Here is a 13,479-nt window from a genome sequence, read left to right as displayed (position 1 = left end):
CATACTTAGCGCAAAAATCACTAAAAATATTTGTTTCGACAAAGGATTTAACGCAATCAAACTTGAAATTCATACCTAACTCCTTACCTTCATCAAGCTCCCAATCTTCAGAGTTGCGTTTAATTCTTTCCAATAAATTCTATTTGAGGTCAATATCTCTCTTCATAAAAGAACCGGTACAAGAAGTGTCAAGCATGGTGCGATCATCATGAGAAAGCCGAGCATAGAAGTTCTGAATGATAATTTCTCTCGAGAGCTCATGGTTGGGGCATGAATATAACATTGATTTAAGCCTCCCCCAAGCTTGAGCGATGCTTTCTCTATCACGAGGCCAAAAATTATAAATATAATTCCGATCACGATGTACTAGATGCATATGATAAAACTTTTGATGAAATTCCAATTTCAACCGGTTGTAGTTCCATGATCCTCTATCATCACATAGCCTATACCATGTCATGCTTTATCCCTCAAAGATAAGGGAAAGACCTTCTTCTTGACCTCATCCTCGGGCAAACCTGCAAGCTTAAATAAACCACAAACTTCATCTACATAGATCAGATGCAAGTCTGGATGTCATGTTCCATCCCGTGTAAAAGGATTAGCCAGCAATTTCTCAAGCATACCCGAAGGAAATTCATAGCAAATATTTTCAGTAGGTGCAGCAGGTTGAGGAGAAACTCTTTGTGCTTCCATTCGAGGTGAAGATACCCCGAACAAGCCCCTCAAAGGATTAGTTTCCATAGTGACAAGTGACAATAAATTTCAGCACACTATATAAATGTTTCCTTACCAAATTCCACATACCAAAAGCGCTTCACTCACCGGCAATGGCGCCAGAAAAGAGTCTTGATGACCCACAAGTATAGGGGATCTATCGTAGTCCTTTCTATAAGTAAGAGTGTCGAACCCAACGAGGAGCAGAAGGATCTAACAAGTGGTTTTCAGCAAGGTAATCTCTGCAAGCACTGAAATTATCTGTAACAAGTAGTTGTGTGACAAGATGATTCATAGCAGGTAGCAAGTAACAACGGTAACAAAGGTGCAGCAAAGTGGCCCAATCCCTTTTGTAGCAAGGGACAAGCCTGGACAAACTCTTATAGGAGGTAAAGCGCTCCCGAGGACACATGGGAATTTCTGTCAAGCTAGCTTTCATCATGTTCATACGATTTGCGTGCGCTACTTTGATAGTTTGATATGTGGGTGGACCGACACTTGGGTACTGCCCTTACTTGGACAAGAATCCCACTTATGATTAACCCCTCTCGCAAGCATCTGCAACTACGAAAGAAGAATTAAGACAAAGTCTAACCATGGCATTAAACTAGTGGATCCAAATCAGCCCCTTAAGAAGCAACACATAAACTAGGGTTTAAGCTTCTGTCACTCTAGCAACCCATCATCTACTTATTACTTCCCAATGCCTTCCTCTAGGCCCAAATAATGGTGAAGTGTTATGTAGTCGACGCTCACATAACACCACTAGAGGAAAAACAACATACAACACATCAAAATATCGAACGACTACCAAATTCACATGACTACTTATAGCATGACTTATCCCATGTCCTCACGAACCAAAGTGACTACTCACAAAGCATAATCCTATTCATGACTAGAGAGGTAATGAGTAGCATCAAAGATCTGAACATATAATTGTCACGCCCAAGATGCGACCCTATCCTCAATTTGGCACGAAGGCCTCATTAGGGATAGAAGCGCATCTCGTCGTGTCGCAAGAATGGATATCGTTACAAGTACATGTACTGAATAGAAGAGATATATATACAGAGTTGGCTTACACTCGCCACAAGCTACATCAGAGTCACATCAGTACATTACATAATCATCAAGAGTAAGAGCAGGGTCCGACTACGGACGAAAACAAACGAGAAAAGAAGAACGACGTACATCCTTGCTATCCCAGGCTGCTGGCCTGGAACCCATCCTAGATCGATGAAGAAGAAGAAGGAGAAGCAACTCCAAATGAACAAACAACGCGCTCGCGTCGAGTAACCTTTACCTGTACTTGCAACTGGTGTTGTAGTAATCTGTGAGCCACAGGGGGACTCATCAATCTCATTTCCAAAGGTATCAAGACTAGCAAAGCTTAATGGGTGAGGTATGGTTAAGTGGTGAGGTTGCAGCAGCGACTAAGCATATATTTGGTGGCTACACTTATGAGTACAAGAAATAAGAGGGGGGAAGATCTACGCATAACGGACATGAACTACTGATGATCAAAAGAATGATCCTGAACACCTACCTACGTCAGACATAACCCCACCGTGTCCTCGATCGGAGAAAGAACTCACGAAAGAGACAGTCACGGTTACGCACATAGTTGACATATTTTAATTAAGTTAACTTAAAGTTATCTAGAACCAGTGCTAAACAAAGTTTCCACGTTGCCACATAACCGCGGGCACGGCTTTCCGAAAAGATTTAACCCTGCAGGGGTACTCCAACTAGTCCATCACAAATGACCACAAGCCGCATAGAAATCCTCAACCACGAAGCTCGCGATCTCGTCGGATTCCCTAGTGGAAAACCTCAACTCTGAGATTACCCAAAGCATCACCGGAATCCCGATGCACAAGATATTCCGTCAAAGGTAAAACCAATCCAGCAAGGCCGCCCGACGTGTCGACGATCCCGATAGGAGTCGCGTACCTCGTTCTCAGGACACGGCGGATGAGCTAGACGTCGGGATCGCTAAACCTCCGGGTGGCCAGAGGGGCGCCGGACATCGCTCACGGGGGGCCAACACTCATGAGGAGCACTGGACCGGGGGTTGATTAAAATAGTCCGCGGGTGCCGGCGGGTCCCTATGCATTATTATTAGATTATTAGGCAAATGTAGTACCAAAGTTGGGCCTTGCCAGACCAGTATTAATCTAAAACGAATTATCAAGGGGGTCCCCATAACAACCCCGATCGTGTTAGGAGCGCTCATTTATGGAACATAACACGGGTAGTCGGAAACTAAGGGGGCAAAGGTGGAACAAAACACTAGGCTAGAAAGGCCGAGCCTTCCACCTTTTACCAAGTATATAGGTGCATTAAATTAAATAGCATTAATATGGTGATAGAAGAAGGAATCCATGTTATCACATGGAAGAAACTGCACCTGCAACTAGCAACGCTAACAACATGGATAAGCAAGCGGTAACATAGCCAATCATTGGTTTGCTAGGTTGAACAGGTTGAAGGTTTCATGGCATTGTTGAGAGGCTGATATTTAACAAGTTGTAGGCAACAAGACATAAACGGTAGCAATGGTAAAACTAGCATGGCAATGATAGTAATGGTATCTGGGGAAATGATCATCTTGCCTGAGATCCCGCTTGGAAGAAGAACAACTCCGTGAAGTCGGCAAACCAACGTAGTCGAACGGGTCCTCACATTCCGACACGCTTGCGGAACTCTATCGATACGGGCAAACCGGAAACAAACATCAACACAAATATTCACCACATGATGCATAACCTACTATGATGCATGATGAGTTCATTGATGCAAGGGATGGCATGGCAATTCATCTGACGCAAACTCTACACATTAAGTGAAGCTCGATATGCAACGGGTTGCATATTGACGAAACTCCATGATTAATTATTTAATTCACTCCCGTTAATTATCATGGCAATATTTAATTGTTGTTAACATGGCAAGGGGTGAAGCGATGATCCTACGTGACATCCTAGTCGGTTAACACGCGGAGCATAGACCGGAGCTACGGCACAAGAACATGCACCACTAGATATATGCCATGAATGTGTCATGCATGCGAGTTATTACATCACGGCAAGAAGAGAAAGAAGCAGGTATCGCCAGGCGAGCGAAAGGGAAACTATGGCGGCAAGACGGAAACGATGCCACAACAACGTTCCTATCCTGATAACTCTACGGGTATCGGAGCCAACGATTAGGGAGCGTGTGCGGGATCGCTAAATAAAGATGGGGTGATCCCATATCTCGGGTTCCCATGTGTCGAGGCACGACGAAAGAAGACAACGTGCAACGGGCAACATATGGTGCATACATACATTCAACTCATACAACACATTCGTTCGTTACACGACACGTCTCAACGGTATACCTTCAAAGCATGCAATTCGAAGCGGATCGGTTCGGTGAAGGAGATCAACGATCGTCGTGGACGTCTTGGAAGTAGTGATCGTCGTGGTCGTTGTGGAAGTAGTCGTACATGGTCTCATCGACGGTAGTCGTTCTCTTGTCGTCGGTGCACGGTCTTCGCGTCGGTAGTCGATCACGGGTCTTCGGCGACGTCGAGGAAGTCGAACTCGTTTCCGGGGTCGTCGAGGACGTCGTGGTACTCGCGGTGAACTTGTCAGTTCCATGAAGGAGGGGGTTTGGTGCACGCGGCGACGGCAAGCGGCAGCAACACGGCTAGCGAAAGCAGGCAAGCTGGCAGCAACAAATTTCTAGCAACTAGCATGCCTCAGCTAGCAACCTAGCAACAGTGTCTAGCATCAACGAGCATCTAATAGCAAAGCAAAGCAAAGCAGAAACTAATATCTAGGAGGAGCAACAGCTACCGCATCAAGAGCAATAGCAACTAAGCATTGCCAGCAACAGCACAAACAGCAGCAACATGCATCGGCCAGGCTAGCTACAACTAACAACAATAGTGAGCTACGGCAGGCAGTGGCTCCAGCACAAGCAAGCAGCGATTAGCAGCTAAGCAACCATGCAGCAGGCAAGCAAACATCAAATGCAGCAACACACACATGTAGCGGCTCGGCACAGCACACGGCAACAGCAGCAACGCATCGACGGCGCAGGCGACTAGCAGCAACATGGACAGTAGGCGGCATCAGGCAAGATTCAGCAGCTAGCCAGCAGCTACACGCAGCGGCACGGTGGCGCGGCCACTGACCCCAGGGAGAGAAACGAGGAGGAGGTCGGGCCTGGAGGGCTACCATGGCGGCGGCCGACAGCGCTGGAGAATCTTCGTCGGGCGCGCGGGGAGAGGAGCACCGGCGACGGGCAGCTCGGGCAGGCGGGCGCGGTGACGGGAGGCGCGGGCGATGGTAGCAGGGGCGCGGGGAGACGGCGCAGGCGAGGCGGAGCACCGGTGACGGGAGGCCAAGGGCGACGGCGGGGCGGCGCAGGAACTGCGGCCTGGAGGCGGCAACCGGGAGGCCTCGGCGTGGGGCTGCTCGGGCTGGGGCAAGTCGGTGGCGCGCGGAAGGGAGCACGGCGGGGGCGGAGCGGCTCGGGAGGTGAGCGTGGCGCGCAGGGCTGCTGGCGGCGGGAGCGAGGCCGAGGCAAGGGGCGAGGGCGGCGCGCGGGATTGAGGCCAGCGGCGGCGCGCGGGCATGCGGGACCGAGGGGGCTGGAAGACGACGCACGGGCAGGAGGGGGATCGGGAACGAGGAGCGCCTTCTCTCGCTAGGGTTGGAGGTTGCTGGGCCTTGGCCCAACTTGGCCACAGGCTGGGCCTTTCCTCTCTCTTTACCTTTTGCTTTCTAAAAAAATCAGAAAAACAAACATAAAGAATAAAATAGGTTTTTAATAAAATGAGGAAAATGCCTTTTACTCCTTTTAAAGAAATAAACCCAACTTTAAAAATAGGTTGGCATTTTTTTAAACGAATAAAAACAAAACCTTTTTTTGAAGAATAAAAGAAACCTCTTTTATTTAAAGAATAAAATAAAAGCTCTTTAAAAGAGTAAATAAAATGAGAGGGTTTTAAAATAAAACAAAACGAGAATTAAAATAAAAACCCAAGGGTTACCCCCACATTTAATAAAAGGTCCCTTTTTTAAAAAAGAAGACTCTTTTTTTGAAAGCGGATAAAACGGAAACTTGAACGCAGCCACAAAACAACTAAAAGAGGAGGGAGGGCGGCGACCTATTGCACCAAAGACACCGAGAGCACTCACAACCCAGATCACAACACGCAACATATGATGCAAGATGCCATGATGCAAACTACGTGACGAGGCACAAATAAAACTAATCACAAGACGGAAACGGAAAAGAAGGAAGAATCTCGTGGAATGTCGGCATCGGGCTGTCACAATAATCTTCCACAAAGTAATCCAACTAGCATCAACTACAAAGAGCAATTAACACTACTAGCAACCTTACAAGTACCAATCGGAGTCGGGAGACGGAGATTGATTACAAGAGATGAACTAGGGTTTGGAGATTAGATGGTGCGGATTGAGATGTTGATGGTGATGAGTCCCCTCCGATGAGAGGAGTGTTGGTGATGACGATGGTGATGATTTCCCCCTCCGGGAGGGAAGTTTCCCCGGCAGGATCGTCCTACCGGAGCTCTAGATTGGTTCTGCTCAAGTTCCGCCTCGTGGCGGTGGCGAATCCTCCGAAAAGCCTCCTCTTGATTTTTTTCTGGAACGAACCCTTCTTGCAGCAAAAGAGGGGGGGGGGGGGGTTAGAGGGCAAGCTGGGAGCCCGTAAGCCCCCTAGGCACGGCCAGGGGGGAGGCCGCGCCTAGCGGGCTTGTGGCTTCCTACTGGCGCCCCTCTGGTACTTCTTCGGCCTAGTATTTTTTATAAATTCCAAAATAAATCCTCGTTGATTTTCACGGCTTTTGGAGTTGCGCAGAATGGGTATCTCAAACTTGCTCCTTTTTCAGGCCAGAATTCCAGCTGCCGGTATTCTCCCTCTTCATGTAAACCTTGCAAAAATAAGAGAGAAAAGGCATAAGTATTGTAGCGTGAAGTGTAATAACAGCCCAAGAAGTGATAAATATCAACATCAAAGCATGATGCAAAACGGACGTATCAGATACTACCACGCATTGAGCTCTGGTAACTCGGCTGCTCTCGGATTATTAATCGCCTAGATCTGTGTCCAGGAGTTGCAACTAGTTTTTGGTGTTTGTAGGAAAAGTGTTCGTGGCTGTGTTTAGCTCTGCTCGACGGGGTAGGCTTCAGTGCGGTAGATACACAGTGGCACGGCATACTAAGTGGCACCCGGATGGTGGGCTTGGGAACCCTGCGCACATCATTTGGGGTCGTAGAGTAAATCTCGGCCGGACTTCCTTGCAGGTTCAGTCTCGAATAGGCGACAAACCTGGACTAGGGTCTTGTGTGGTTAACAGTCATGGCCGACACCCACGTCAGTGGTTCCGCTTGAAGGTTGCCAAGATGCATGATGTAGATTTGGTGATAAGTGGTGAGAGCATGTGTGAAGAAGTATACCCCTGCAAGGTGAATCAATCTGTTCAAATAGCCACGTCCTCGGATATGGACTAGTTGGAAACATTACGTGGTACATAGACAACTTGGAATGGATACTCCAAAATACGCAACATAAGTGCGAGTGCTATGGATGGCTTTCTCGTAGGGAGACGAGAGTGGATCCATAGTGGTGTATTGAATTGGTGAACACGTGGACTCACGTGCGTTATCCCACCTCAAAGAAAGAACTTGTAGTCGTAGTACAGGTTAGTCAAGAGTCAAAGCTGGCTTGCTGGAATTAAACTCCACAACCCCTTTGTTGACAATGATGCATATGTAGATAGTTCTGACGTAAGTCTTGCTGAGTACATTTGTACTCACGGTTGCTTATTTATGTTTTTGCAGAGGAGATCTTAGTCTCATTAAAGATTTCTATCCGATGTGTCCGATGTTGACCGGAATAGCTTGGGAATCCCAGACAGGGGTCTGGTTCCTTTGGTAGGGTCGTTGTACCTTTTCAGTCTGCTCCAGCCACTTCTAGTAGATGTCTGTATCCAGACATGTTTTGCTTCCGCTTGATGCTTGTATGACTTGAGTGTTGTCTCATGTGACCCCTGTTTGTAATGTCACACTATGTTGGCTCTTATGAGTCTTTAATAAATGCTTAAGTCGTAGAGTTATATTGTGATACCATGTTGTATCTACACATATCGTATATATTGTGTGTATGTTTTGAAATGCATTGTATGTGTGGGATTCGACACCTATTTGTGTGCCTTTAGTAGTACTCTTTACGGGGAAATGCCTCTTTGTGCTTCCACCCAGCCTTGGTAGCTTGCTACTGCTCCACACACATTGATTGACCGGCATGTATCCTTCTTTGCTGTTGTGTCTGTCCCTTCGGGGAAATGTCACGCGGTGTAATGGAGTCCCTGTAGCTTGCTACGACTCGTCTACACACGATGTTGACTGACACCTGCTTTGCTGGGTTATGTATGCTTGTCCCCGTACGGATGTGGCACTTGGGTTTATAACAAGTCATGTCGACCCGGGTTCTCTCTCGTTTGAATGCTAGAGACATATGCACATACGTGAGCCAAAATACGCAACCGGTCCCGACCAAGGTAAGGTGGCAGCCGTGGAGTTTAACGAGTGTGAGGCCGCAAAGTGATGTGATGTGTTACATGCTTGGCTCTTATGACTTAGGATCGGGGTCCCAACAAATTGCAACACAATACAGATAAGTATTTTCCTCAGTTAAGAAAGCAAGGTTTATTGAACAAATAGGAATATCAGTCCACAACCGACTTCACGGGTTGCAGTGAAAAAAGCAAACAACTTGCACCCAACGTGGGCAAGAGGGTTGTCAATCCCCTTGATCTCGTTATTTGCAATCAAATGAAGTCTGTAGATAATAGTAGATAATTATAAATTAAAAAATGAACTAAAAGATAAATAATGGCAGCAAGGTAAAGATAGGTTTTGTATATATATAAGTGAATAGACCCGGGGGCAAGAGTTTTGCCTAGCGGCATCTTTCATGAAAGTAAGCATACGACGGGTAAACAAAATTACCATTGGGAAATTGATAGAAAAGTGCATAGTTATGTGATATTGAAGGAAATGGTCATGTGTATATAGGCATCACGTCCAAAACAAATAGTCTGACTCCTGCCTACACCTACTATTATTACTCCACTTGAAGTTCATGACAAGAAGAGTAATGCTTGGAGAATGATGACATGATGTAGACAAAGTAAACTCAATCAACGTGAATAAACCCCATCATTTTATCCTTAGTAGCAACAACACAAAGACGTATCTTGTCCCCTTCTATCATTGGGATATAGAAACCAATCAATTTGAACCCACTACAACACACCTCTCTCACTGAAGAAAGATCAATCTACTTGGCCAAAGCAAATCAATAGATAGAAGGGATTTATGAAGCTATAATGATCATGCAAATAAGAATCATAATAATTTCAGAGAAGACCCAAATACTTTTCATGACTAATCTGAACTTAACCCACCGTTCATTGGGTCCCAACAAATGCACCGCACAAAAGAATTACATCGGATAGATCAAAGTGAAGATGTGATGACCACTATGTTGATGATCAAAATAGAAAGAGACATTGTCATCTAGGTACTAACTACGGACCCGTAGGTTTGTGGCGAACTACTCACACATCATCATGAGGGAAGCAAGGTTGATGAAGAGGCCCTCCGTGATCGATCCCCCCTCTGACAGGTTACTGGAAAGGAGCTCTAGATGAGATCGCGGTGGAACATAGACTTGCGGTGGCGGAAAAAGTGTTTTGGGATGTCCCCTAGGGGTTTTGGAGTATATGTGAATTTATAGGCCAGAGAACGGGGGTAGGAGGGACACCAGAGAGGGACAAGCCATCAGGGCTCGCCGACCCCCTGGTCGCGCCGGTTGCCTTGTGACTCCCTCGTGCAGCTTTCGATATTCTCTTGAAGCTTCCATGTCTTCTTTTGGTCAAGAAAAAATCATGAAAAAGTTTCAGGGCAATTGGACTTCGTTTGGTACTGTAAACCTGAGAAGTAAAAAAATAGACACAAAATAGGAACTGTCACTGGGCACTGCGTCAATAGGTTAGTGCTCAAAAATAATATAAATTGGTAAATTGTTGCTCAAAAAGTATCATAGAATGATAACATAATATCATATAACAATAAAAAATTATAGATACTTTGGAGACTAACATAATATATAAGTTGGAGACACCTCCAAACTGATACGTCTCCAACGTATCTATAATCTTTTATTGTTCCATGTTGTTATGTTATCAATCTTGAATGTTTTATAATCATTTTATAGTAACTTTATATCATTTTTTGGGACTAACCTATTGACTTAGTCCCAAGTCTCAGTTGTTGTCTTTTTCTTGTTTTTTACTTCGCAGAATATGAGTACCAAACGAAGCCCAAACACTGTGAAACTTTTGGGAGATTTTTTTGGGGCCAGAAGACATCCAGTGGGCCAAAGAAGTGCTAGAGAGGAGGGCCAAGGAGAGAAAAATACACCAGGGCTTGCCCCAGGCCCCTAGCGCGCACTGGTAGGTTATGCCCGCCTCAGGGATCCCCTCCACCAATTATTAGCTCTATACATATCCATATATTCAGAAAACCCTAGGGGAGTCGACGTAACACAATTCCAACCGTCGCAAGATCCACAACTGTGAGATCCAATCTAACACCATCACGAAGGGGTGCATCATATTCATGGGTGCCTCGCCGATGATGCGTGAGTAGTCCACCATAGACTTGCAGGTCCGTAGGAAGTAGCTAGATGGATTCTTCTCTCTTTTTGATTCTAAATACAATGGTCTCTTGGTGATATATTTGACGTAATGACTTCTTGTGGTGTGTTTGTTAGGATTCGATGAATTTTGAGTCCATGATCAGTTTCTATCCATGAATATTATTTGAGTCTTCTTTTGATCTCTTATATGCATGATTACTCATAGCCTCGTATTTCTTCTTCAAATCTTTGGTTTAGTTAGGCCAACTAGATCAATTTTTCTTGACATGGGAAGATAAGCTTTGTGATGGGTTCGATGTTGCGGTGTCCTTTCCTAGTGATAGAAGGGGCAGCATGGCACACATGTATCGTTGCCATTAAGGATAACAATATGGGGTCTATTCCTAAATGAATATATCTTGTGTACATCATGTCATCGTTCTTATTGCATTACTTCGTTTCTTCATGGACTTAATACACTAGAAGTATGCTGGATAGCGGTCCATGTGTGGAGTAATAGTAGTAGATGCAGGCAGGAGTCGGTCTACTAATCTTGGACGTGATGCCTATATATTGATCATTGCCTTGGATATCGTCATGACTATTTGATTTTCTATCAATTGCCCAACAGTAATTTGTTCTCCCCCCGTGTGATATACTCATGAGGGAAGCCACTAGTGAAACCTATGGCCTCCGGGTCTACTTTTATCATATTTCTTTCCGGTCTATCTTTTTGCCACTTTTATTTTCAGATCTATTAATACAAAACGCCAAAAATACCTTCCAGCATTTTTTCTTTACTTATTTTATTTTGTGTTCTTTCAAGATATATTTACCTAATATCATACAAAATTATCTATCTTTTATCGTTGAGAGATTGACAACCTCTCTTACGCGTGGGGTTGCAAGTATTTGTTACACCAAGTCTGAGGATTTTTCTTATATGATGGTTACCCCAAGAGTATGGTGGAATGAAACACTATAGTATTTAAGGCGTAGTGATTCCAAGTATGCCTGCAACCCACAGACCCCGGGACTAATAAGGATCAAGTACTACCTATTTGGAGAAGGAAACTTGGAAAAAGCTAAGATGGATCAGCAAACGTTTTCTTAGGAGCATACGGAAACCTGAGAGTTGTGAAGATACGATAGATGTTTTGTTCAGCTTGCAGAAACAATGGATTATCCGAACTTCGTTCGTGGACAAGAAAAATTCTGCAATGCTTATGAGGATGCCCAAGTGGTAGAATGCGAGATTCGCTAAACCTTATACAGAGAAATGATTTGGGTGTGGAATGGATTGATCACCATGACGACTTACTCTTATCATTTATCTTGCTATTCCGAATGGTAAATCTGAGAGACTTACCCATAGAGAGAGACGACGTTCTTTGAAGCTTTTGTTTAAGCCTTAGAATGGTATAAGAAAAGCCCATGTACATGGCACTTGTTGTCACGCGTAGGAAATTTTACGGTGAGGATGAAACCAAGACCCCTCTCTCTGCAGGATAACCACAAATGGTAGACCACCATGAGAATCATCGATAGATTATTTAGAATTGACCGCGAGACTATCAGTTAAGAAGACCCAGTAAGGGAAGAAGCTTATATCAACAGAATAACCCTCGTTTTGATGGAGACGTTATGAATATAGCGGAAGATATGAAGACTGTGAGGAGTCAGATGCTAAAACCCCAGGGGATTGTTAAAGTTTTAAGGGACTAGCAATCTTCATTTTAAGTGTGGTAGCATCCCACTTTGCCGGAGGTTGGATTTGTTAGAAAACCCCCAAACCCTAACCTTTCTTTCTAGCCTCTTCGAATCTCAAGGGCGAGACTCATTTTAAGTGTGGTAGGTTTGTAACATCCCAAATTTCGGAATGTTAATATAATTATTAGATTGTTTGTTTGTGTTGTTTGAGTGATTGAAACTTGAGTGAAATTTGAAACTTTTAAAAACTTTTGAATGAGAGGGAATAAAATGACTTTCCCCTTTTTCGTGTGAATTCAAATTCATCGATTTAAAATCAGTGAGAGAAGATAGCATGACTTCTTCAACTATAAAAAAATTTGAATCAAGGTGGCATTGGAATTCCTTTTGATTTTGCTTTGCATTTTGTTTCTTCCTCACTCACAAAATGCCGGGAACAATACTTTGTCAAACAAGAGAAAAACAGAGGAGGAACATGACCCTCCAAACCCAGAGATATTGTTTGAAATATTTGAGCCATGAAACCCAAGATTTATTTGACAAAATATTTGCAAAAAGGAAATACAACATTTTGGGAATTTTTTGAAAAAAAACATTTTTTTAAGTTTTTATTTTGGCCGTGGAAAAATGTCCATCATTTAGATTTTATTTTTCTGATAATTTTAGTATATAAAAACTATTTATTCCAAATTTATTTGGTTTCCTTTTGATCGTTTACTTTCCGGTTTTCGAAAATAGGAAATAAATCGCATTATTTGGAAACTTTCGCTGGTCCATTATTGCAAAAATCGAATCTGGCCCATCCCCGTCGTCTCCTTCCTCTCACACCTTCCTTCTGTGCACGGTAGTTTCCATGGCAGGGGAGACCAAGATCCCCACCTTCCCGATCCCCCTCTCCCTTCCTTCCCCGAGCAACCTCGCTCCCCTATAAATACTGGGGCACCGGCCGCACCCCATTCCTCCCCCCATCGTCACGAACCGTTGCCTACTCCTCCCCCTGCGGAACTCGCCGGAGCCGGCCACAGGAAACTTCCTGGTGCCATTCCCCACCCCTATAGCGCCACCTCCAGCCCCCCTGGCACCTCCCGCGCCTTCCCTACCCCGCCGCCACCCTCCTCCGTCGCCTCCACCTCCCCACCACCGCTCTCCCCTCCCCGCTGAAGCTCTCCTGTACGGAGTTCACGCCAGGAACCCGAGCGGTCCCCCCCTGACGCTCCTCCTCGCCCCAGGAGCCCCTGGAGCTTCGCCGCCACCCCCCCTCCGTCGCCCGCACCCTCCACCGCCGCCCCACCCTCGCCGGTGACCTCGGCCCTCACCGGAGTG

The sequence above is a fragment of the Hordeum vulgare genome, chromosome 2H (genome assembly GCF_904849725.1).
Source record: "Hordeum vulgare subsp. vulgare chromosome 2H, MorexV3_pseudomolecules_assembly, whole genome shotgun sequence".
Classification (NCBI taxonomy): domain Eukaryota; kingdom Viridiplantae; phylum Streptophyta; class Magnoliopsida; order Poales; family Poaceae; genus Hordeum; species Hordeum vulgare.
The sequence above is the reverse complement of the archived record's forward strand: the minus strand, read 5'-3'. Positions refer to the sequence as shown.